We start from the raw sequence: 27,923 nt of genomic DNA, 5'->3' as shown, positions 1-27,923 counted from the left end.
TTGGCTTTCTTTGCATTTGGCTCATTCCAAATAAACTTAGTTTATAAAGTATGAAATGTACTATGATTGTCATTAAAAATCAGTATTTGAAAAGTTATCAAACAGCATTATCTGTGAAACCACTGTTTTCCCTTACACTTAAAATACATTAGATCAGATTGAAAATTTTCAAAAAGTTTGAAATAGACAAAAAAGCAAAAAATTCTGTCAAATGTTTTCCAGTTTTGTTTTTACCAATTCTGATTAACTTTCTTCTCAAACATGTCTCCATCTGACACAAGTGTACTTATAATTTATCTTTACTGATGGCCAACATGATATAACAATTCCTTGGAAATCAAAAAATCCCTGCCCCCTTTAACAAGCCGGTTGGGGATTAATAGGGGGCTGGGCCGCTTATATTTGAAAGGGCCTCTTACCATTTCAAAGAAGATCATACTTCAGACTTTGACCTCATTTTTGTCATTCTTTTTGATTCACTGCAAAGAGAATATATTTCAAAGAGGCAGCTCAAATATTTATACCTAATTTTAATGAGGTTTTTTTAATGTATGATCATCTTCCCTTTTTCATCACTAATGCTGTACTCTACCACCATCCAGTCATCATGTGTGTGTGTGTATGCACATCTGTGTACAGACACCCAGGCATTCATTTCCCTGCTTCATTTTGAGAGATGCACTTAGGTTCCAGTCCTGCTCCATTGAACTCACTGGGGTTTTGGCATTAATAACTTCAGTGGGAACAGGATGAGACCTAGGGCAATCGCTATTGATTTCAATGAAGCTATGAGAATTTGCACCAGCTGAGGATCTGTCCCATAGAATATAAGTATATGTCATACAGCTCTTGTGTATGTGGAATTACAGTAGCGTTACTGCTTTGTATTCTGCCATAAAGTTTTTTGGATTGTGGTGCTTTTTGCTGCATCTGCTGTTAACTGTTCCTTTTGTTTTGTTTTTAAAAGAAATTTTAAAAAGAATAGGGAAAAAACCAATGGGATTAGTGATAGCTTTTTACCACAGGTTTTTCTAATAGCAGCCCCTGTAAGTGGCTCTCACCTGAGATTATGATTTGCTAGAAGGAAAAAAGCAATGGTTGAGGGAACATTTATAGAAGCAGATGCTCAGACTACCTGGCGAGGGGCTTGATATAAAAGCCTAATTCAATACCTTGAAACTAACATTATTGATATGACTCATTAATCAGTGAGTAAGTGGGTGCCTTTGCTTCACACCCTGTGTTGTCGCCAATACTCAGCCCTTCTTGGTGGGCTGGCTTTATTAAAAACATTAACAATGTCAAAATTCATGTCAAGCCTTCTCCCATACTTGGCTGCTCTTAGGGCTTCAAGCTCAGGACTGCTCAGTGAAAGTCTTTGACCTTCTCTCTCTTGCTAATCAGCTCTTCCCAGTTGAGTGGGACAGTGAGCACCTGTGCCATTGAGACAGCAGACCCTACTGAATCCTTTCCTACCAAGGTCATCTTCTGGTAAGAGGGTGGGGAGTTTCAGACAAACATTGCACTAGGACTATATAACTCTGATTGAATACATCAATGATTTATGCACATACTCAACACAGTTACCCAAATATCTGCACACATCCTTCCATTTGTATGGATATATGCACACAAAACTAAATGCAGCAGCATTTGTTTCAATATTTGATTATCCATACCTGTGACAACACTGACATAAACAGCACATATTGTAATAAAGTCTGGATTCATTAAGACAAAATTGATTAAACAATCTGCTCAAGTTGAAATAATGACACATCTGTGTCCTCTTCTCTCTGGCAAAGCTACATTATCCAGCATGACCAAGAAGGCACCAAAGCGTACTCTGCCCGATTACCGGCCTGCATGGCAGTTTCGGGGTTTTCAATTTGAAGAACACCAGTGCATGAAATTAAAGCTTCTGGTCAGTTCTAAATAACCATGACCATCTAGTAGGTTTGGCAGCAGATTTCTGCTTTTGTTCTATTGAATTTCAAGGTCTTGCAAAACACGTCAGTTCATGGAGGGGAAATTCAGGTTTCAAGGACAAATCTCCCCAAGAGCTCATCATTAGGAACAGAAACTTTTAGGCACAAAACCTGTCACCAGAGAGACCCTAATTTACATTTTAAAAATTTCCAGTTAATTTTGAACAAGACACTTCACCCACTCATGCAGCAGGAATATTAAGGTTTCTCCTAGGGTTGTTCTAGGGTTACTAACTTACTAGAAAAACAGGTCCCCCTGCTCCGCCTCTCCCCTTCCAGGCTCCACCCCTGCTCCACCTCTTCTCCCCCCCCTCAAGGCCTCACTCCCCGCCCCAACTTGGTCCTCTCTCTCCTACTGCTTGATCCTCTTCTCCTTCCTCCCCCACCAGCCATCAGCTGGGCTTCCTCTGATCTGGGGCTGGGATCAGAGTTGCAGCCTGACACAGAGCCTGCTGCCTGCCCACCCACAAAATGCAGGTAGGAGGTGGCCCTGGGTGAGCAGGGGCTGGTGTGGGCTGATGACTCAGCAGCTCCTCGCTCTCCCTCGCCTGTGGTAACCGGACTTCTGGTGTCTGGTCAGTACATCTAACTGGATGCTTCCAGGTCCCCTTTTTTATTGGACTTTCCGGTTGAAAACTACACACCTGCCAACCCTACCTTGTTTCTATCTACATCCTGATTGGACAAAACTAATGTGTTTCTTAATGACATACTTAATTGCATATATGAGTATAGTCATGGGTGCATTAGAAATACATAAAGAAACAGGCCACCAAAATATTGCACACATGAAGAAATGGACCTTGCTGTACTCTCTGTTAAAAGAGCAACTGATGTGCGTGTCTTGGTGGATGCGAAAGGTCCTGAGGCCTTCTTAAATAAGAGACGATCCAAAGGACTGAATTAGATCATGTCCTTGAAACTGGCTGATACTGACTCTCAGACAAAATAACAGTCATTTTTAATCTGCAGTGAATGCTCAATATACACTATTGCACAGACTTTTAAAAAATGAAGCAAAAAACTAGTAAAGCTAAGAAGTTACCATTAAACTTGATGTACTCTACTTCAGCTTCAAGATAAAGATATAAATCCATGCCCCTCCTCTCACTTACCAACAAAACTGTAGGCCCCCACAGGCTAGCAAGAGCCAGAAGTCCAAACTGAGGCCTCATAAGCATGTGCAACTTCATTGAGCAGTGGTTTTACGACACACAGCTTACCAAGGCTGCATTTAGCTCAATGTCTCTATACTAATTTTATTTAAAATTAAAATACTCTGAATACATTTTCTAACTTCAAACTGTTCATCTTGCTTGAAATGGTAACAGCAAATGCTTTGATAAATAGTCTGAAACATTGTCCAGTTTCTCTATGATTTCTGTCAATAAGACTGCTATAATGCTTCTGTGTAATTCCTTACCTCACACTATGACAGCAGCTATCCCTACACATCTCCTACAACAGAGGTGGGCAGACTTTTTGGTCAGAGGGCCACATCTGGGTATGGAAATTGTATGGCGGGCCATGAATGCTAACGAAATTGGGGGTTGGGGTGTGGGAGTGGGTGAGGCCTCCGGCTGGGGGTGCAGGCTCTGGGGTGGAGCTGAGGATGAGGGGTTGGGGGTGCAGGACGGTGCTCATGGCTGGGACTGAGGGGTTTGGAGAGTGGGATCAGGGCTGGAGGAGGGGGTTGGGGCACAGGAGGGAGTCAGGGGTGCAGGTTCTTGGTGGCGCTTACCTCAAGCAGCTCCCGGAAGCAGCATCATGTCCCTCCTCTGGTTCCTATGCAGAGGTGTAGCCAGGCGGCTCTGTGAGCTGCGTCCCTGTGCGCTGTGGCCAATGGGAGCTTCGGAGGCGGCGCTTATGGTGGAGACAGTGTGCGGAGCCCCCTGGCTGCCCCTACATGTAGGAGCCGAAGAGGGGACATGCTGCTACTTCCAGGAGCCGTGTGGAGCCACAGCATGCGTGGAACAGGGTAAGCCCCCAACCCCGCTACTTGGCTGGAGCTCCAGAGCAGGGAAAGCCCTGGATCCTCCTCCCCAGTGGGAGCTCAAGGGTTAGATTAAAATGTCTGAAGTGCCGGATGCAGCCCCCTGGCCGTAATTTGCCCACCCTGTCCTACACCAACACTATAGTGCCACAGCTGTTAAGGTTTGTGCTACTCTGTGGGACATTTTAAGCAAATTATTTTATATGATGATTTGCATCTTTGTGAACAATTTGCATGTAACCATGCACTTCAGTTTAAGTTCACCACACACTGCCCCAAGCTGTGTTGGAGGTAAAACACTGAGCTGCACAAAATTTGACACTGTGGTTGAGGTGAGAGGGGAAGTAGGATACATTCTGCAGAGTGTTTGTGGGAAGAGCTGGGTGCTGGCTGAGAGTGCCAGGAACGGAATCAGGGAGCGGGGGGAGGTGCTTGGTCGCTGAGTATATCTGGGTATGAAGTTGGGATGGGTTGAGGTGACTGAGAGCTGCAGGGGAAGCTGGGTGGCGGGGTGACTGGGTCCAGGTTTTGTGTTGGGATTACAGAAAAACACAACAAATTTTCCAGAAGGGACAATCACTTAATTATCCTCTTTGTTTAGCTGTTGGTTTGTTTCTATGTGTGAATATGCTGCTGGGCTTCCTTCATCTCTAGTTCTGTCTGGAATGCTTTGGTGAAGGAAAATATGGCAGAGGAGCGTGCCAGTGAGTGAATGAGTGTAAGGTGCAGGTGCAGGCCAGGAAACTGTGGGGAACATGGAGCTAGGATGTGAATGGCCCAGCTGCCTATTCTGCAAAGCTAGGGAGAGGGACAGAACTGCAGGTCTCCCTGCCCCAAGGGATAAGATAAGGTAGCAGAGCAGCAAACAGGGAAGGCTGAAGTGTGTGTGTATTTAAGGTTGACGTTTGCAGCTGAAATGATTGCACACAGGTCATGGGTGGGCAGCTTCCCCTAAAAGTGAAAAAAAAAACATAAGACAGGCACAGGCCAAGATTCATTATTTTTAAGCCAGTTTCATGATTTTTGGGAGATCTAACTCATGATTTTTGAATTCTTAGTGTTGGCAATACTGTCCCTATGCACTGGAAGTGTCTCTGTTGCACAAAGCACTTCTCAAAAGTACTGCCCATGCCCTGTATGCCATGTCCCTATTTTAAAATAATACCCCCACTGTCCCAGACTTACATCAGGCGCAGCATACAAAAAATATGTATTCATCTGATTAAAAGAAATTATCACAGAAAATACTCCACAAACCCTAAGTTACACAAAGGAAATAAACCTCTCCTCCCCATATACTTCCTCTGCCAGCAGGATCAGAACCACCCCTAGGGCACACAGTTGCCTCTCTCTAAACGTGAAAAGATGGAATTCTGGAAGGCTTTCTCCTAGTTCTTCTATTGAGCTCCACAGGCAGGTGCACTGATGGTTCAGGAGTTAGCACTGGATCTGTCATGTATGGGTAAGCTGCTGCTGGGCTAAGCTCCCCATTTCACCCTGAACGGTATTTTCTCTTTGATCTTGAGGAATTTATACAGTATGTTATCCTTTTAAATATCTTATAAGATCTATAGCACAGGCAGTGCCTTTTTATGATAGAAGGACACGGTATGTTCCCATGCTAGGGTGTTGCATTCACCATAACTTAGCCCATTGCTTCACTAAGCCCATAACATTACATTAATTATCTGAAGTAGTGTTTATGGTTAAGATGGCTGCAGCCTTTTATTCTGATAGTCAGCTAAACCATCAAAAGACTGATTATTCACAACAAATCATAAGAGTCTTATGGAGCCCTGCAACATGCATTTTAACACTTTGAAAAGAAATAAAGATCCTGAACCACAAAAGAGAAAATATTTCTACTAACTAGCATTGACAAGTAAAATAAGCATCATTTAAATGTAAATGTAAAGAGCAATCATAGGGTGCTCTCAGCACATCAGTAATAAAAAATGTTGCATTTCCTGCTAAAACAAAAAAGGAGCATTAGCCTGGGACATATAAAATGTATTTGTCACAAGAATGTATTGTGTATTTAAGTGTGTGAAAAAGGAATTGCTAATCTCAACACATAGAAATTTACTAAGTAGTTGCATTTTCAGTTATTAATGTTGTGCAACAGTTATTGTTTACCTTAGTAAAGCAAACAAGCTTTACACACAGTCACCTATGGCATGTCACAGTTTTAATGTGAATATTGTTAATACGGGCTAGGGAAGCAGTTGGAAGAGAGAAGCTGATAACAGTGTGTCAGCTTGGAATAAGCTGGTGAAGATCTCCAGCATATTGATCCCGTTTAACTCTCAGTCAAGCAGGGATTGCAGAAGAAATACCTTCAGATAGTAAAGTATTTTAATGTTTCTATCATCTCTCTTTGCAGGGTGTTATTTGGAGTGTAATAAGATGCAATCCAAATTTCAGTTATGTCTGTCTACAGCCCCCAAATATGTAGCAACATATTTTCCCTCTTTAATTCAGCATTTAGCTAAAGACAAATATATCGTTACCTCCACAGACTAAGTAATGAAAAGGAAATCAACACTCCAGCTACAGACATAAGCAAATGCAGCTTAAATCTCTGTGACTGTTCACTTTGGGCTTGACTCTGTGAAGTTTTTCCTCAAGACAGTAACCCTTCCTCAGGCAAGTAGTTCCATTCAATGTAATGCCACTACTCACCTAAGGAATTATGTGTAGGATTAGGCCCTACTGAGAATGGAACCAAGTTTGGGGTCACATTGAGCTTCTTGTCTGTCCCCTCGTTCTCTCTCCCTTTGATTTTGTTGTTGTTTTGTGCCTCCCATCTCTTTCCCTCTACCATTCCTTCTGCCTTCCCTCTTCCTCAGCAGATCCCATTATCCTTGTTTTTGGTCTTCTACATCAGTTTCCTCTCCTCACATCTCACCCTTCCTTCTGTTTTTCTCTTCCCTTACCCAGCCTTTTGAAGGATTGTGCCTGTGCTTACTGAACAAAGCTCTTCCCTAGAAATGACGCCAGGAGCAGCTGAATGAAATTGATAAGAAAACTGATAAATTATAGGATCCATAAGCTCCCAGGTTTGCTGAAGAAGGACTAAGAGCAGGAAGCACAAGTGTGATCCTCCTGTACTCCCCACAAGGGAATATTAGCAATTGGGCCAATGAGTGACGATGAAAGAGGCAGGGAAATGCAGAATCTTTATGCACCAACTTTAAATCTGTGTAACTTCCTTTAACATGCATACCACAATTATACTGCCTGTTCTCAATGTGTCATTATTGCTGTCCAGAGCTACTATGTATGTTGGAGAGTGTGTGCACACGTGTGTATAAATAAAAGAACAGAAGAACCACATGATGAATGTGTCTGAAAGATTAAAAGAAGAGTTATATATATCTTACAGCATTAGCACCGATAACAATATACCTATGTCAGACATTGTATAATGCATTGAATTCAGTCAAAAACATGGTTATTTCATTTTACTTTTCAATACATTAGACATAAATATACTGGCCTGGATGTGTTCCGGCTTTATAAACTGGCTTGCAAAACTACTGTTTGTTCAGACAAAGAAGGCTGCAACTGCTGGACTGGATTCCTAGAGCCACATAGAATGCTGCCACATCTTCCATTTAAGCAAAAAGTGTTACCTCGGATCACGCAGATGCAGTTTACCCTCAAAACTTGGAGAGAGAGAGTTTGCTACTCCGAATCAGTTCAGACTATCTTTGTGAAGAGAGAGCCTGACTTTGGACCCATGAAACCAGCAGCCATGGGTCTGCCTGAATGTTCTGGGCCTAGAAATATAATGGATAATCTCAGCTTTCATCCTGAAAAACAGAGGATGTTTGTTGCCTTTTTTGTTGTGAAGATAGCCTTGGAAAGGTAAAGGTATTGCAATGAATTCTAGAGTTCAAAGCTTGTCACTGATTTTGCCTAAGGATCACAGCTTATTCAGATACCTTTAGGGCCAGTGCAAACTACGGTCACAGGCCCATCAGAGTTCTGGAAGGATCCCAGATCAACTTGCAGCTCTGGGGGCAGACTGCAGCTGATAGCTTGTAGTGGTCCCACAGCAGGAGGGCTGGATTTTCTACCAATATACCAGTGTGGTCTCTGGCACAAGGATAGACACGTCCATACCATCAATCTAGTAGATTAGGCACAGGACTCACGGACTGCTGCACTCTAAGCCCAGGACTCACAATGACTCCCTCAAGCCGTTAACTTTTCTGTCTTGTTATCCCCATTTTAAGATGGCGGGACAAATATTTACCTCAGAAGAGGGGTTGGTGATGATTGTGCCAAATGTTTGCATAGCCTATACACATGCTAAAATTCACTAGCATCCATATGGCTGGGGCTTAGTGGTTCCCAGACACACATGCACATGCGTGCTCTAATGTATTTTAACAACTGTCCATTGCAGACATTTTTAAAATATCAGCAATATGTACCCCAATAAAAGCATCTGGGTTGCACTGTGGCAGAAGAAACGGTCTCTCTCTCTCTCACATATACACACGCTATATAGATATAAAACAAATCTGTTCATTTTGGGGTGTAACTCATTCAAACTCTTAGGCCAAACCCATATATAGTGGTGTGATCATTGTGGAGAAGAGTTATTTACAAGTTTTGGGAAAGCACAGAGAAATGAATTTGTTTGCAGACCCACTCAAAAATGCTCAGGCTGACTTTGGGTAAAATTTTCAAAAGCACCTAAGTGACTAAGGACCGTAAGTCCCATTTTAAAAAGTGATTTAGACTTCTAAGTCTCACTGATATCAGTGGAACTTCGGCCCCAGCGTCCAGATCCTCACAGGTGTTTAGGTGCCTAACTCCCATTAAAATCAATTGAAGTTCAGTGCCTAAAGACATTTGAGGATCTAGACTGAAGGGCCTAAGAAACAGATTGAGTTTATCCAAAAAGGATACTGTTCTACTTGGTAGACAGTGACAACTAAGAAATGCAAGCCAACTCTCCTCTGATGGACAATGACCTCTCTTTAATTGCTAGTTATTTGCTGTCACTGTCTGCTGGCAGAGACACAGTAAGCATATGTACTAGTACCCATGCTAGGATAGAAGAGCAAACAGATGAGAAAGGTTCATTATATCCTGTACAAGTGTCTGCAATTTCTATGCAACTCTTGCTCTCTCAATTAAATATGTTATGCTGTGATTACTTCATAATGAAGATCATGGCATGCAATGATTCTTCCAGATCTCATGTTATAATAGTAAATGCTTTGATAGCATCCCAATTACTAGCAAGCCTCATACAGGTTTACGGAGGGACCTTCATTGAAGTAGGTGACATTTTCTATGTTAATGTTCTCCCAGTTGTAGTGACAAGAGTGCATGGATTAAAAAAGCTAAAGAGCCCCTTTTTTAATTACAAATAACAGAAAGCAACAAGAATAGGACCAGTCTTTTCACCTGAACAATTTAATAGCTAAAATTCTATTTTGGCTCATAGTTTAAAAGGTCAGCCTTGCAGTTCAGATGCTGTCATTTTCACATTAAGGATCCCCGATTATTAATACATGTACATACGTGCACGACATACATATCTAACATATACATACATATACATACATACATGCGTATACATATGTACATATGCATACATATGTACACACATGTACATACATGCATATACATACGTATACATACATATGCGTATACATACGTATTCATGTACATACGTGCATGACATACATATGTGCATGACAGATTACACTAACATCTCTCTGTTTGGATGGCCATTTCACTAAAGCATAACTGCCAAACCAGCCTGGGATTTGATGGGCAGCCAACAGCCATCTCTTTCTTTAGAGAGGCACTCCTCGGCAACAGAACTGAAGCTTGTGCACCACGCCACATGATCACACTTGTTGACATTCAGCCCATTCAAAGAATATTTCAAGAGTGAAAGAAAAGAGGAGAGTTTACAGGCATACTGCATTGCTGTGGTTACAATAGGAAGTGATTGAGTGGCAAAACAGATGCACCACTAACTTCACCACTTTTGAGAGAACGTAATCCCTTTTTAGAGAAATAAACTAGGGCTGTCAACTATTAAAAAAAATAATCACAATTAATTGTGAGATTAAAAAATCTAATCGTGATTAATCACAGTTTTAATCACATTGTTAAACAATAATAGAATACCATTTATTATAAATATTTTTGGCTGTTTTTCTACATTTTCAAATATATTGATTTCAATTACAACACAGAATAGAAAGTGTACAGTGCTCACTTTATATTATTAATTTTTATTACAACTATTTGCATTGTGAAAAAGATAAACAAAAGAAATAGTATATTTCAGTTCACCTCATAGCAAGTATTGTAGTGCAATCTCTTTATCATGAAAGTGCAACTTACAAATGTAGATTTTTTTTTTTTGGTTACACAACTACACTCAAAAACCAGTCATGATTTTATAGACCTCTATCATATCCTCCCTTAGTCATCTTCTTCCAAGCTGAAAAGTCCCAGTCTTATTAATCTCTTCTCATACGGAAGCCATTCCATACCCCTAATAATTTTTATTGGACTTTTCTGAACCTTTTCCAATTCCAATATATCTTTTTTGAGATGGGGCGACTACATCTGCATGCAGTATTCATGATATGGGCATACCATGGATTTATATAGAGGCAATATGATATTTTCTGTCTTATTACCTATCCCTTTCTTAATGATTTCCAACATTCTGTTAGCCTTTTTGACTGCCATTGCACATTGACTGGATGTTTTCAGAGAACTATCCACAATGACTCTAAGATCTCTTTCTTGAGTGGTAACAGCTAATTTAGACCCCATTATTTTATATGTATAGTTGGGATTATATTTTCCAATGTGCATTACTTTCCATTTATCAACACTGAATTTCATCTGCCATTTTGATGCCCACTCACCCAGTTTTGAGAAATTATTTTGTAGTTCTTTGCAGTCTGCCTGGGATTTAACTATTTTGAGTAGTTTTGTATCATCTGCAAATTTTGCCACCTCACTGTTTACCCTTTTCCAGATCATTTATGAATATGTTAAATAGGACTGGGCCCAGTACAGACTCCCGGAGGACACCACTATTTTTACCTCTCTCCATTCTGAAAACTGACCATTTATTCCTGTCTTTTGTTTCTTATCTTTTAACCAGTTACCAATCCATAAGAGAACTTTCCCTCTTATCCCATGATGTTTACTTTGCTTAAGAGCCTTTAATGAGGGACCTTGTCAAAAGCTTTCTGAAAATCTAAGTACACTATATCCACTGGATCCCCCTTGTCCACATGCTTGTTGACCCCCTCAAAGAATTCTAGTAGATTGGTGAGGCATGATTTCCCTTTACAAAAACCAGGTTGACTTTCCCCAACAAATTATGTTCATCTATATGTCTGACAATTTTGTTCTTTCTTATCATTTCAACCAGTTTGCCCAGTACTGAAGTCAGGCTTACCAGCCCGTAATTGCCAGGGTCACCTGTGGAGCCCTTTTTAAAAATTGGTGTCACATTAACTATCCTCCAGTCATTTGATTTAAATGATAGGTTACAGACTACAGTTAGTAGTCCTGCATTTTCACATTTGAGTTCCTTCAGAACTCTTGGGTGAATACCAACGACTCAGCATATGTTGTTTGATTTAAGAAAACTTTCATTGCAGATTTGAAAAAATGCAAAAAAGGTACCAATATGAGATTTCTAAAGATAGCTACAGCACTTGACCCAAAGGCTTAAGAATCTGAAGTGCCTTCCCAAATCTGAGAGGGGCGCAGTGTGGAACATGCTATTAGAAGTCTTAAAAGAGCAACATTCCTATTGGGAAACTACAGAACCCAAACCACCAAAAAAGATAATCAACCGTCTGTTGGTGGCATTTGACTCAGATGATGAAAATGAACGTGCATAAGTCTGCACTGCTTTTGATCATTATTGAGCAGAACCTGTCATCAGCATGGAAGCATGTCCTCTGGAATGGTGTTAGAAGTATGAAGGGGCATATCAATGTTTAGCATATCTGGCACATAAATACTTTGCAACGCCGGCTACAACGGTGCCATGTGAACACCTGTTGTTTTTTGTCTCTGGTGTTGCCCGATTGTGTACTTCTGTTTCCAAATGAGGTGTGTGGTTTATTGGTCAGTTCGTAACTCTGGAGTTTGTAACTCTGAAGTTCTACTGTATGTGATTTGACAAAGCCCAATACACATGGACCACCAACATAAAGAGCAGTTTAATGAGACACAAGGGCATACAATTACTTGCATGAGTTAGCTTGAGCCCATCAGCATCTTTCATGCATGTACGTGCTGAGGTGATAGACTTTGTGCTTAATGCAGGGCAAGGAAACAGAGAAGGCCGAAGTTATTCCATGAGCCTGGAGTTTGAACCATACACAACCAGTATCTGAACTTGATTTCATCCCAAATCATGTGCAGGAAGAGAGCACATTACAGGACTTGCTCCTACAATCCACTCTTTTTTAAATTAAATCTGGTCTTTATTTTTTACACATTTTTTAGTCTTTGTAGTTTGAAGAAAAAGGCGGTTTGTAGTTTGTTTTTTAAGGGCATACCAGAAAGTGCTACATTGTTTGTCTTCTCTCTCTTCCACCACCATGAAGCAGGAGGCTGCCTCATGACCACTTGTCATGCTGGCTCTTCTCTTACCCTGTGGGCAAAGAGAATAAGAAGCAGCTCGTCCACGCTCCATGTTGGAGTTAGTGTTGTTCAAAAGCAGTTCTACTCTCCTGCACACACCAAGATTAATGGCTCCAAGTTTCTCAGAGTCTTCAATTGAGCTATTCATGCATAAGTGGGATGAGCCAGTTTTGGCACTAACTTAGCAGCTGCTCTGTCCCCAGCAGGCCCAAAGGCAGGGGAGAAAATCAGGCTGTTAGTTTAAAGTGACATGGCCAAAGTTACTTCTGGCAGGGTTTTACCAGCTATACTAACTTAAAACCAAAAGCTAGACTCCACAGTTATGGGGTTTAGTAGTGGGGAAGCAATTCCTGAGCAATTTGAAAATCCCTGTGTAATGCAGAGGGATTTCCTTTTTTCACTTAATTCTCATCCTGTCAGGAGTATTTTATATTATGACGCTTATATCACAAAAGTTCTAGAAGCTGCTGTCACATCACATTTTAATTGCTGTTACCCTTTTAGACAATAAAGCCAAGCCAGAATTTGTCAGAACAAAGAGAACAGGACAATCAGTGTGTTTTTTAGATCAAATTTGTTTTTAAATATTGTAAGGGGAGAACTCTAGGATACTACCCAAGGAAATTCCAGCCTTCCTACTTTACTTCAGTCCAACTCCCTTAACTCTCCCATCACCACCACATACCACAAGTTGATCTTTAAAAATATTTTTAGTACTTAGGCCTTGTCTACATTGGCACGTTTCTAGGCAATAAAGGCGCTTTCTGCACTGTAACTCCAGAGGTGTACACACTGCCAGGCCACTTAGTGTATAGAAACTGCACAGTTGCTGCGATGTAAAAAAACCACCCTGACGAGAGACATACAACTTTCTGTGATGGGGCTACAGTGCCGCGGGGCCAGTGTAGACACCCTGGTCGATTATAGTGCTGCAATTGGCCTCTGGGAGGTGTCCCACAATGCCTGTTCTTGCCTATCTGGTCATTGGTTTGAACTCTACTATCCTGTACTCAGGCAAAAAACTGTCATCCCCACCTTGTAAATTCCTTTGAAATTTTGAAAGAGTCCTCTTCCTGTTTGCTCGGTGACGTGTGCAGGCGTCTCAGCGCATCTTTCCAGGTGGCCATGCCTGCTCCACGCATTAGGTGATCCCCTGCTTGGAGCAATGCTGAACTGCTGGACCTCATCAGCATTTGGGGAGAGGAGCCTGTCCAGTCCCAGCTGCGCTCCAGCCATAGGAATTATGATACCTATGGACAGATTTCACAATGCATGATAGAAAGGGGCCATGATCAGGACATACTGCAGTGCAGGGTCAAAGTGAAGGAGCTGCAGAAAACCTACTACAAGGTGTGGGAGGCAAACTGCTGCTCCAGTGCTGCGCCCACGAACTGCCAGTTCTAAAAAGAGTTGGACACGATACTCTGTGGCGACACCACCTCCACTGTGAAGGCCACTGTGGATGCTTTGGTGGCTCATGTGCCAGTCAAGAGAGGACCACACCAGGAAGAGGAAATCTTGGACAAGGATGTGAAGGGGGAAACCAGAGGCAGAGGATGATTCGGAGGTTAGAGATTCATGCAGCCTGGGGTTCTTCTCTAAGCCGGAGAAAGCTAGCTAGTCACAGCTGTTGAATCTTGGCAAAGCGCAAACAGGAGAGGAGGCCCCTAGCAAGTGGCTTTGATTTTGGGAATTGCTGATACAAGTTATTGGGGGCAGGAAGGTTGCAGAAAATAGGCTTGTGTCTGTATGATGCGCGTACTACCCACATGCCTAGTCTGAGCGGCAGAACAGGCTGTTGATTGACTCCCTAACTTCACAGGAATCTGCCTCAGAGATCTTCAGGAGACTCTCATGGAGATACTGGGCAATCCGTTGCTGCAGGTTCTTTGGCAGAGCTGCTCTGTTTCTTGCCCCATTAAGGGTAACTTTCCCATGCCACTCTGCCACCATGGAGGTTGGAGGGGAACCATTGTTGCACAGAGGCGAGCCACATAAGGGCCAGGGCAGAAGCCGCAGTTTTGGAGAAGACCCTCCCTTGATTCCCTGCTCACCCTCAGCAGTGTGATATCTTCCATAATGAACACAGCCTGTGAAAATGCGGGGACCAGAATGATTATCAGCCCTCCCCTTACAGTGCTGGCTCTCCCCAAGAGCCATGTGCCCAGTGTACAGTTGGGTCTGGGAAAACTGATTTACCCTGCCCCAGCGGCTGCTCATCATTTTGGGGGTCTTATGGCTCATGCGTGCTTTCCTGGGATCAGCCAGTTAGTGAAAGGTGTTTGAATACTGATTGTGTTTTAAATCACTGAATCAGTGGTCTCTACGTTGCCAACACTACTGCTTCTGTAAAATGTTGCATTTTGGCTTCACAAAGATGACCTTGGGAGACAAGTCTCCCTCTTTGTTATCGCCGGCTGAACTGCTGCACAGAATTAGAAAGCGGCAATGAAGAACTAAGGAGGACTTTCTGTATGAGGTTATGATACACTTCGTAGCTGCAAAAAAAGAGGAATTGAAGAAATGGTGGGACAGCGAGAAGAGGGACTGAAAGGAGAATGCAGCGTGCCAGAGTGAAGCTATTGAAAGTCTCTTAAATGTTATGGAGTGCCAAGCGGACATGATCCAGGAGATACTAGCACTGCAAACTGAGCAGTTCCATGCCCGCCCTCCCCTGCAGCCGCTGTCGTAAAACTCTTTCCCACACACCCCCTAGACACCACCAAAACACTCTTATCAACTTCCTGGCTCCAGTCTGTACCCACTGCATTCCACTCCTCCCACCTCACAGTCCAGCACTGCGGACTCCCAGTACCTACTGCAGTCAACGCCTGTCCCTCAGCAGTTTAGCCCTGTTGAAGTACAGTACCTGCTGCACTGTACTCCAAAGGACAAGACCGGATATGATCCCTGGACATACGCAAACCTTTAACCGTTCCGGGACCCCACCTCCTCCTGGGACCCTCCCTTCCCCTACCTCCTTCAGTGCTGATGTGTTTTTTTGTTCATCTCTCTCCTCCTCTTGTTATTTTTTAATAAAAGAATTGTTTGAAAAGCAATCTTTATTCCATTAATTTAAACGGAGCACTGCAAAGCAACAGGCAATTTTCTTACACCTTCATAGTGCATCGTCTGCACCATTCACAATCACCTCCTAGCATTACAAGAACTGCACTCCCGAGCATAGCAACAAATATTGGTGGCTTTCAGCTTCAAATTGCTGCCTCAAGGCATCCCTGTTCCTTACGGTCTCACGCTGCATCCCTCTAATAGCCCTGATCTCTGGCTATTCAAATTAAGCCTCCAAGCACTGAGCCTCAGAAGTCCATCCCTGAGTTAAGCTTTCACCCTTCCCTTCACAAATATTATGGTGTATATAGCATGCGGCTATAAGCATAGGAATATTGTCATTAGCCAGGTCCAGCTTACCATATAGGCAGCACCTGCGGGCCTTTAAACGGCCAAAAGCACACTCAACAGTCATTTTACACTTGCTCAGCCTGTTTTTGAACCGCTCCTTGCTGCTGTCAATGTCCCCGTGTATGGCTTCATAAGCCATGGCATTAAGAGGTAGGCAGGGTCTCCCAGGATCACCGTGGGCATTTTGACTTCTACTATGGTGATCTTCTGGTCCGGAAAGAGAGTCCCTGCTTGCAGCTTCCTGAACAGGCCAGTGTTCTGAAAGATGCATGCGTCATGCACCTTTCTGGACCAGCCTGCATTAATGTACGTGAAACTACCATGGTGATCCACAAGTGTCTGGTGAACCATAGAGAAATGCCCCTTCTGATTAATGCAGTCGGTGGCTAAGTGGTCTGGTGCCAGAATTGGAATGTGCATGCCCTCTATCGCCCCTCCACAATTAAGGAAGTCCATTTGTGCAAAGGCATCCGCAATGTCACGCTCATTGCCCAGAGTCACGGTCTTTTGGAGCAGGATGCGAATAATGGCCCTGCACAGTTCCGTCAACATGAGTCCAACGTTCGACTTTCCCACTCTGAACTGGTTAGCAACCGATTGGTAGCAGTCTGCAGTAGCCAGCTTCTACGGTGCAGTTGCCACACGCTTCTCCAATGGCAGGGCAACTCTCATTCTCATGTCCTTGTGCCACAGGGCTGGGGCTAGCTTATCACACAGTCCCATGAATGTGGCTTTCCTCATTCAAAAGTTTTGAAGCCACTGCTCATCATCCCAGATGTGCATCACGATGTGATCCCACCACTCAGTGCTTGTTTCCTGAGTCCAAAAGCGGCATTCCACTGTGGTCAGCACCTCCATGAATGCCACAAGCAATCTCGTGTCATAGCTAGTACGCGTGGCGAGATCAATGTTGCACTCCTCTTGCCTTTGTAGTTTAAAAAATCAGTCTGGAGATAATGAGGTTAGGTCAATCAGGGAGGATGAGGCCCTCTTCTAGCAGTTGAGGTGTTCACTGATTGAACTAACCTCATTATCTCCAGATTGATTCTGGCCTACATATTTATACATGCTTCTGGAAATTTCCATTACATGCATCTGCTGAAGTGGGTATTCACCCACGAAACCTTATGCTCCAATACATCTGTTAGTCTATAAGGTGCCACAGGATTCTTTGTTGCTTTTTACTAAAGTCTGTGTATATCAAACCCCAGACCTTGTTTAACAGTGTTTAAGCTGGACAGTGACTGGGTTATGTTAACACCCTTGGCCCATATATATTGCATCTAGATTAATACAACAGAGAGACTAGCCACCTTAGTACAATCCCATCCAACCCCTGGGCACATACTCAGGTGCAGCTACACAGTAAGTCTTAGCGCGCTAGCTCAAGTAGAGCTAGCAAAGGTACATCTACTCAGGGAGAAATTACATTACCCAGCTGCTGTGCAGTCATACTGTAATGTGGGTTCTTTTCCTGAGTGGGATGTTTAACAAAACTTCATTTCCTCTCTTAGGGAGATTGTTGAGTTCTCTTGAGTCAATACTGTATTAACGTTTTTAATGTATGCAATTCTACAATATACATGCATCCAGATAATACAATAGGTATATTTTATAAATTAAAAATCAATACTGTTCATATGCTGTAATTACCATGCTGTAACCAGACGTTTCCTTATTGTACATTTTCTAAACCAGCCTAGTACTGAAGTTCTACAGGTTTAGGACGCTTTGAAAAGACAGCTCTCCTCTTCTCCAAGAGCTCCAGGAAATGGATTAAAATTCAAAAGGAAGCTGATTTACAAAACATACGTGGCTACATGCATAACAAGAATTGGGTTGATGATTGTGATATTCAGAAATCAGATGGATATTTTACACAATATATTTTAAAATTTACAGATCAGTAATGTTTTACTATGATTTTAAAACAGAAGTTTTGGGGTTATTTAAAAACAACAACCCAAATTGGTTAGACTTTTCACTGGTAATTCTTGTTGTAATTTAGTTTCCCCAACCTGCTTGCAGAGGGGAATCAGGAGAGCTACCTTACATTAGACTCCAAACAATGGCTGCCCCAAACAATGGTTTTTTCTTACATTTTCAATTAGAATCTGTAAGGAACTGAGGTCCAGGCTATCTGGCCTAGCAGTCATAACTGGGCTGGTGTCCATATGTCCAGGATGGCCACAAGGCAGTAGTCAGTGGGCAGGGATCAGAGTAATCATTAGGGCTGGGATCAATAGGGAAGAGGCAGGGTCAGAGCCAGGCCAGGATCATAGACAAGAAGTAATTGCCAGGCTGGAATCAGGAGACAAGAGTTCAGTGTCATGCTTGGGTCACAGCCAGAGGTAGCTACTAGGCTGGAATCAGATGGCAAGACTCAGGCTAGGGTTGGAGACTGGAGATCATGAAGCAAGGTGAGGTCTAGAGTCATAACAAGCCAAAAAAATATGTGATTACCCAGACAACATTCTGGGCCACACTCCAGGGCTAAATAGAGAGCATAGGCTACAAGGTGCTGTCACTCTGGATCCTTTGGGCAGTACTTCCTGCAGTGCCTAATTAACCTGCATAGTCTCCAATGGCAATATCAGCTGTCCCAGGCTCTATAGTTGTAGGTTCCAGTTCCACGGATTCTTACAAAATTGCATTGTTGTGGTATCTGCATTAGTAAAAAATGATTTCAAACAACCACTCCGACATTATTCTAAATCAAGGAACTCAGGTGCTCTGTTATCTGTTGAAGGTAAGTGCCACAGCAAGTTCAGAATACATTTCTAATTCAAGATAACTGCACCGTAGATGTCTTGTTTTGTTTTTGAATACAACTTAGTGTGAAATCTTCCCTGTCACTATTTTACATATTGCTGAGGCTATCGTCACTGTAGTACTTGGGTGTTACTTACTTTAATTTAGAACTAATATCAGTTTCCCCTGGAGAGAGGAACAAAGCTGTCATTTCTTAACATCACTTAGACAGATTAAAGTCACTTACTGGAGCCAATCATTGGGGCCTGTGAAGCCACGGGTGCCTCCTCACTCCCCTCTCCTGTGTCCAGTTTTGGAACTGTAAAAAATATTAAGGCCAGTCTCCAATTTCATTATTACAAAATGAGTGAACTCATGGCTCCATTGAAGTCAATGTCAAAAGTGGACCCAGGATTTCACTCTACACCTCTTAGCCTTGAAGACATAGCCTCGTGTAAACTGCTTACTCTGTGAAAGTCTGTCACTGATTTTTCCTGAAAACACAGGTTAATGCTGTTCATGGTCACATATGCAGCTTCCAGCATTGGCCTTTGTGGCCCATGAAAGACACTCAACTGTGGTTCCCTACATTCTTGGAGGACCCCATATCAACTGAAAACTATATACTATGCTCTAACTGGCCTGCCTCAACTGCAGAAAGCGCTTACTCCTGGGGGAATTCTGCTCCAAAAAATTAAAAATTCTGCAACAAAAAATTAAAAATTCTGCACACAATTTTAAAATTCTTCAAAATTCTGCATATTTTATTTTCAAAATAACACTATATAATCACACTAGTTTCAATTATTTTTGGTCATTTATTTCAAAATACCTGTCAGCAAGTATGTCTGTAACAATACAGACAACAAAAAAGATTCAGAAAATGTTTTTGACAAATAGATTCCCTACTAGGCATATTAATACAGAACTCTGAGGTAATAATTCATTTAAACTACAATACAGAATCATATTTCCCACACCACCCAGAAGCAGTGCAAAGGCTGGGGGGGAGTCAGGGGTATTGGAGGAGCTGAGGGAAATAATTGTTGGGAAGGAGCCTGGGTGTGAACTTGGAGGGTTTCTGGGTATGGGTGGGAAAAGTATGGAACAGGGATTTTTTTGGGGGGGGAGGGCAGGGAGGGACTGTTATGAAGCTTCCCCCATGCAGACTCTGGCTGACTCCTAGTCTCTCCCATTCAGTCAGACATATGTGTCCCTCCACCTCCACTCAGACACCCACTTCTCCCATTCCCATGTGTCTCTGTGCCCCCACTCAGCTACCCCTGTCCCTATGTGGCCCTGACCTCCCTCTCCCCTGTAGCCCTGCACCTCCACTCCCATTCAGCCCCTGCCCCAGTTTGTCCTCCTGCACTAGTCCTTATGAGCCTCAGTCTGAGCCCCCAGCACCCCACACTCTCTGTCTCATGACCTGGCCTAATAGGTGCTGTGAAGAAAGCAGGCTCTTTCTCTTCTCTAGCGGGCTGGGAGCGGCTGCTGTGTTTTATCCCCACAGCACCTTTTGGGTAAAAAAAGCAGAACTTCAGAAACTTTTAAGCAGAAGCTTTTCTCTGTGCAAAAAAGGTAAAATATTTGCAGCTCATTAATTATGCGCACATGCAGTGGGGCAGAATTCCCCCAGGAGTAAAGCTCTGTCCCAGCTGCCAGCCAGTTGCTTGCTTCTGCAGAGCAATTAATGTGGCTTCAGGCCACAAGGAGAGACTCATAGACTCATAGACTCATAGACTCATAGGTCAGAAGGGACCAATCTGATCATCTAGTCTGACCTCCTGCACAAGGCAGGCCACAGAACCCCACCCATCCAATTTTGTACAACCCCTATCCCAGGACCGAGTTATTGAAATCCTCAAAAATGGTTTGAAGACCTCAAGCTGCAGAGACACCACCAGCAAGCGACCCGTGCCCCACGCTGCAGGGGAAGGCGAAAAACCTCCAGGGCACCTGCCAATCCGCCCTGGAGGAAAATTCCTTCCCGACCCCAAATATGGCGATCAGCTAAACCCTGAGCATGTGGGCAAGAGTCACCAGCCAGCACCCAAGAAGGAGTTCTCCGCAGCAACTCAGTACCCATCGCATGCAACATCACCCCGCAGACCATTGAGCAGACCTGTCTGGTGGTAATTCAAGATCAATTGCCCAAATTAACGATCCTATCATAACATCCCCTCCATATACTTATCAAGCTTTGTCTTAAAGCCAGGAAAGTCTTTTGCCCCTACTACTTCCCTCGGAAGGCTATTCCAGAACTTCACTCCCCTAATGGTCAGAAACCTTCGTCTAATTTCAAGTCTAAACTTCTCAATACTGTGAGAGGCAGCCTGATCTAAGCAGAGGTCTGGGACTCTGGAGCAAGGAATTCCTGCATTCTAATCCCTTTGTGGCCTGGACCAAGTTACTTCAATTTCCCCAGCTGTTAAATGATGATATTAATACTTTTCCTTCTCAGGATGCTGACACTACTAATTAATTAAAGTTAGCAATGTGCTAAGCACTATTAGCAAGACCAGTGAGGCACAGCCCTCAAGGAAACAAGGCAATAAAGGTGTGAGAAAGGATGACAGAAAAGTGAAACTGTGGGGCAATGTTGTTCTCTCATGTTACATTACTTAGGGCAACAAGTGTCTGGCATCAGCCCTGCAGACATTCACTGGGGAGAAATCCTAGCTTCACTGAAGTCAATGGGAGCTTTGCCATTGACTTAGAGGAGCCAGGATTTTTATCCTAGTATCTAAGATGTTTTAAAAGTGACCTAAGGTTTCATGTTTAAACGTGATTTTATAAATGATGAGTACAACCTAACTAATGTCCCAGTGGGTGAAGCAGTCCACCCGCAGGAAAATTCCAGGATCAAGGCTTATTATTAGAAAGTACTATTCAGTGAAAAACTCAACTGAATATTACAGTATGGCTGATACATGGATAGAGCTTTGAGTCTTACTTTTGCCGCTGACTTGCATGCACCCTTGGACAGTTCATTTAACCTTTCTGTAATCAGTGTCCTCATCTTTAAAATGGAGATAAGGAGACTGACCCAGCTTTGATAAGCACACTGATATCTACATGTCAGCCAGTGCAATAGAAGTCCTAGGCACATCAGACTGTATAAGAAACTGTAGTTTTTATTGTATTGTATAATATTTGACATACTAATATATCATGACATAAGGCCTAATCCTGTACTACTGATTTCAATGGAACCAGGATCAAGCCCATAAAGAAATGCCCATATGAGGGCTCATTGTTAAGGCTGAGCATTCAGTAACTTTTTCAACTGCATTTATGTTAGTCTCTTGCCTAGATTCATAATGAATGTCATACACACAGTACATACATACCACGTAATATGAAACTTAAATGTAAGGGGCTTGACTCATCACTCCAGTACTCCAGCTTTATGCCTGTGTGACTCAAACCCAAGATTCTCTCCCCCCCACCACATAGCTGATAAAAACACTCATGGAGTACCCCACACAGCTAGTCATGAACTGTGTAGCCCACATTAATGACTAGTTAAATCTCATAGCACAATTAATGAGTTTGTAACAGTCCACAATACTTACATTTTATAACTGTGCTGAGTGGGTGGGGACTTATATAATTAATGTAAAAAACAATAGTTTAAAACATAGTCATTAGGATTTACCATGCTATGCTTGGCAGTATACTTAGGCAGCCTTTTTAAAGAAAAACAGTCTTTGCCAACTGTTAATAATGAGTGTGCAAGTTATGCTTAACACCACAAAATTAAGGGCACGGAGCTTAATCAGTTTAAACAAAAAGTTGTTCCAGAACAATGTTAACTCCAAGACTGTAGTCCAGAAAACTGCTGAAAATAAAAAAGAGAAACTTTCTGGACAGCTGTTGGATGGTAATTTTTAAACTTTTTAAAGAAGGACATGGTGTGTTTGTTTGTAGCCTTTGTTCTTCACAGCTAATTTCTTCTGACTTTCAACTGAACAAGTGTAAAAGATTATGGAGCTGATTCTCTGCTCACAACAATTTTATACCAGTGTATTTTCACTGACTTCATTGCACTTATAGCTGATTAAGGCTCTGATCCTGGAAACAGATGTGCAGGTGCTGACCTTTACATACTGAAGTCAACAATATTATATACTTGTGTAAAATTGGTGTGAGGGGAAAAGCAGCTGTACAGGCTTTTACAATGCACAAATGAAATTCAGAGAAAACTAGTTGTGAAGAACAAAGGCCTCAATAACAAAAATGTCACCCTTGTTTTTCTTCTAAATCTTTTTTAAAAATTGCCCTCTAACAGGGCAAAACCTCTCTCTTGTTTTTCAGCAGTTTTTAGTTTGTGAAATCAACAGGATTCCATGTGGGTGTCACCAACACATCTCCTTCAAGGATCAGGACCTGGTACAAGTGAGAGCAGAATCAGGAATGTTTGAGTATGCATAACTTGATGTAGACTATCGTCGGTATACACTATAACATACAAAGAAGGGTATATGGAGCAGATTACACTGAGACACAATTGGGGGGCCACATACACAGTGTTACATTCATAATTTATGTGCTCAGGCACTGGGTGAGGGGTAATTTTGTATTTACTCCTACTCTTGCATGAGTGGAGCTACTTACTAAATCTCTCTCTAATGGGTCAGTACAGAATTTTATACTTTATGCATTGCTTTTTATAAACATGAGGAATTCACTTTCATATTTTAATTGTAATCATAATCATAACTTGACCATAAATTCTGTTCTTGTGGTAAAACAATAAACACTACCAATGCATTCAGTGCTGATATTGGGTAAATATGGGAATTTTGCCATTGACTGTAATGGGAGCAGGATCAAGCTCTAAGAGTCGGCAGTGGTTATCATTGAAGATTTGGTACAAAGTCATAAGTTCTGAAGCTGAATTTGAACACACACTAACACCTCTTCTGTCAACAGGTCACCTTTTTTTAAAAAGCACACAGCAGTAGTTTTTTACACTTTTTTTCACTTCATTAGTGAATAGTGTACTGGGTGCCAAAAGTGTGACAGAACCCCATAATGTGTTTGTTCAGTGGTGCTGGTGATACATATGTGATATATGCTAACATTCAACTGAAAGCTTACAAAAATACTGTTGGATTCTACAGCAATGATGGAGTTAAAGTTGAAAACGTTTTCCTTTAAAAAAATTATTATATAACCATCTCCAATACTGGAATAATAAGGAAAATGGCAGCAAAGTGTTCAAAAGAGAACATTAACTTACACAACTTTGAGCTTGAGACAGGATTGAAAGTCTAGAAATAATAAGCTTATGATGTTGTTTCAACACTTTCTATTTCATGAACCTCTAATTTCAAAACCTTCTTCAAAACCAGGATTTATCAAGTGACATTTATTCACACTCGTGTTTAAGCTCCACCTGAAACACTGCATATGCAAATAAATGAATTCCGATGCACATTTATGAGGTTCATCTGACCACAGTACCTCTAAAAACTTAATTTAATGTGTAGGTAATAATTATTCTGTGGTATAAATGTTATTACAGTATAGTATGATCAAACTATTCTTCAGTGACTAGGATATTCGTTGCAAATGATTAAAGTTTGTGAATTAGCAAGTAATTGGCAGACAATTACAAATACAAAGATAATGCATTATCAAGTATATTTCAATCATTTATTTAGCCAATTTTCAATTAGTTAATGATAATACGTCATAGCACACCTGTGAAAGTGCTCTCTGATATATTTGGTAAAAATTATACACTCCACTAAGTTAAATTTCTAGAAAAAACTTACAGAGCTGGTGTTTAAAGATGCTAGAATTTTATTAATCAGAGCTAGATTAATCTCTCCCTCTTCCAGTCGGCCTGTATGTACTCACAGACACAAACATCTTACAACTGCCAGGGTCATCAATGGAACAGCAAGTATGTTTAAAGCCCAGTGACCGGCAACGTGCACTTTCACCATTGAAAAAAAAACAACAATCCCGCAGAAAAGCTGAAGTACAGTAAAAGTCAAATAACATATGTCCTAGGCCTACGAAAAATTCCCTGTGCCCCCCCCACACCTCTCTGCATATTAATATATATATATATTGGTGATGTTTGGTAATGAAATGCATGATGCCAATGATCACCAGACCTTATAAAAAAGAGAGCTCTCCCACTGGGACCTACTTAATAGCAGACAGACACCAAGTTATCACCCCCTTTTTTCCCCTTCTTACCCCCTCAAGAATTCGGCATCAGCATCCCTCTCTCTCTCTCTGTAGCAGGACAACTCCAGTTGGGTATTTCATACATTGGAAAAATGAATTCATAACAATGTACCAATGCAAATATGAGTCATGCCAAAATATATTTATATCTAAGTGGGCAACAGGCTGAATAACCCTCTCCCTGCCAGCACATCCTTCCCCTTAGCCATTTCCATTGACACCGCAGTGCATTACAACACTAGCAGCCGCCTCTGGCTCAGAAATTTTCATCCCTCCCCCCATCCAGTATTAAATACTCCTCAGGCTCTTTGCAGTGGTTGGAACCATCCTTAATGGAGGCTTCAGCATCCTCTGCGAGCCTTTTGGCTTTTGCATGGGAAAAGGGGGGAAGGGAAAGGAGAGGTGAGGGACAAGATGAGTGAAGGAATGAATGAATTGCTACCTCCAGAAAGGCTCTGTGGGCTGCTGCTTGCTCCTGCTCCTGCTGCTGCTGCTGCTGCTGCTGTCACAGCGGATCAGCTGATATTTACCTGTGAGGTAATGCACACTCTGTAAGGTCACCATGCACCCACTGAAATAGAGTGCAAAGCAGGAGAGAGGCAGAGAGAGGGAGCTGCTGCTGCCGCTTCCCACAGCGAGCCGAGAGGCTGCACCGCGCGCAGGCTGCTGATGCGGCTGCAGCTCCTGGCACATGCTGCAGGTGTCAGAGCAGAAGCTGCCCTGCCTCAGACGGTACCCAGCGCGCTTCTGCACATGCTCCAGCCCCCGCGCTCGCCCTCCTCACGGGCGGGTGCGCAACCTCTGCACATGCCCACTGGGGCCGGGAAGCCGCTGCCCGGCCCCGGCCCCGGCCCGGAGGAGTCTCCCTGCGCTTCGCCGAGCGCACCCCGGCCCTGCCGGAGCCGCGCGGGGAGCGGAGCGGAGCGGAGCAAGGGGCCGGAGGGGGAGTTGCTGCCGAGCGGGAGGGATTGTGACATATTGGGAGATGGAGGAGCAGGTGGGGCTGGGCGCAGGGAAAGCAGATTTGGGGATGGGGGAGCAGATCGGAGGTTGCATGGAGAGGGCCAAACGGTCGGGGGATGGGCGCTCAGGTGTGGAGGATTTAGGAGCCGCGGGGGACGCAGGAGCAGATCGGGGGAGGATCAGCGGGCGCATTGGCTGGGGAGCGGTGGGCAGCCGGGTGGAGGAGCTGATCAGCTGGGGATGTCGTGGGGGGCAGGGTGGCGCAGCTTGGCGGGGGGTGCGGGGGTGGAGGGGCAGAGCCAGAGCCGGGAGAGGCTTGATGGAGGAGCAGATGAGGAGGCGGCTGCACGTACTGCGGGAGGGAGGGTTGGAGTGTCAGCATCCGACCCCAAATCTAGAGTGACACAAAGTCACAGCGCCTCACGTACTAAATACCCCGTGTGCTGGAACAGGAGTTCTGCCCGAGTTCCGATTCCTTGTTAGCTGGCCAGTGACGTCACCCGGTTTCCCCTTGAACACCACCACCCTTACAACCTGCTCTGCACGACTGAGTCAGAAAGCTGGAGAATACAGAGGCTCACTTTTTAGAGACTTTCAGGTCTGATACTAATTCAAGTTTTTGACTGTTTTAATATTTGTTTTCTAATTTGTTCTCCTGCTCTCCCTCTTGAATTAGTAATGGTTCTGCTAATGTCAAAAATGTGCCACTTTGTATAAATGTTAATAATTGTTTTGCTAATGAAGTACTTTGTCAATTCCATCCAATTATTTTGCAAAAATGTATAAACCTGTTCTGGTGATGTTTATCTGTGTGTGTGTTTAAATTGACAGATAAGGTATTTTCACTACATTAGTCAACAAAAAAAAATTATAACTCTGCCGGAACAGAATTTTTCTTACAAGAGGGAAGCCACTTAAAATACTAGACCATTGAAGATTTAATGTATTTTCTTTTCTAAGTGCTAAATGTATTTTGAATCACATTTTTCACCTCCCTAGACCTCCATACTCAATCCTCATATTGCCCTCTTATTTGAGCTACAGTGGGAAGAGAAGATTTAAGCCTTAGTGCATTGAATTACAGTATGTATAGACCCATATTATCCTATTTCCCAGCCTAAACGCATGAACCTACATACAGATTTAGATCCTGCTCCTGTAGGGAGTCAGGCATGTGCTTAGCTTTGTTCATATGAGCAGTTCCATTTAAGTCAATGGGACTGCTCATAGGAGGAAAGGTAAGCATGTGTGTAAGTGTAGGATTGCAGCCTCTGGTACGCTATAAATACCCTGATGTTGATGAACAGTCACAGCTTCCATTGACTGCAGCACTTCTGAAAATCATGACACTTAACATTTAGGAGCCTAAATATGATTTTAGGAGAATTAACATTAGGCATTCTGGTTTGAAAATGTTGGCCCTAGTATCAAAGTAATGTGATTTCCTCCTGCCTCCCCCCCCCCCAAAAATGGCTTGTCCAGCTGTTCAGAACCCATTCAGTATGAGCTTAATACTGCAAGGTGCATAAGGCTCAGCACTTGGCAGGATTGGGTTCTCACGTGCACATCTCCTTCCTCTACCACACATTACCTAAAAATTAGAAGCAGCTATCTTTATTACAAATCTAATACATGCAATGTTTCAAACAATAATATTTGAAAATGATTGTTTCTGTTCTGCTTTTGCAGATTTTCCCATCTGCTCTGCACTACACATGAAAATTGTTAATTGACATTGTGTGTAATTCTTTAGCTCCACTACTTATGTCAGCACAAATAACACTTGAGAGTCTGATTCTGCCAGTCATTACTCCTCACATAACTTCAGGGGGATTCTGTATAGGCAGAAGGGTCTGTGCTAAGTGTACCTTGTTGTAGAATTGGAGGCTTAATTAATACAAGCACAATGACAACACTAGTTGAGGGGAAGTGTGATT

General features: G+C 42.8%; 1 protein-coding gene across 2 annotated transcripts in view; it reads right to left on the bottom strand.

Moving 5' to 3' along the window:
- The window catches only part of DTNA (dystrobrevin alpha), a 342,834-nt gene extending 317,260 nt beyond the window's left edge, over positions 1-25,574 (bottom strand). The window contains exon 1 of one of the 2 annotated variants that reach the window (XM_050941967.1): positions 25,554-25,574. The gene's annotated coding sequence lies outside the window, so the exon portion shown is untranslated. Of the gene's footprint in view, positions 1-25,465 lie in introns of both variants that reach the window. The other variant, XM_050941964.1, reaches the window with a different exon arrangement.
- Positions 25,575-27,923: the final 2,349 nt, after the last annotated feature.

This window comes from Gopherus flavomarginatus, chromosome 2, assembly GCF_025201925.1.
Source record: "Gopherus flavomarginatus isolate rGopFla2 chromosome 2, rGopFla2.mat.asm, whole genome shotgun sequence".
In the NCBI taxonomy this organism is placed as follows: Eukaryota; Metazoa; Chordata; order Testudines; family Testudinidae; genus Gopherus; species Gopherus flavomarginatus.
Note: the sequence above shows the minus strand (reverse complement) of the source record. Positions and strands in the feature narration are given on the sequence as shown.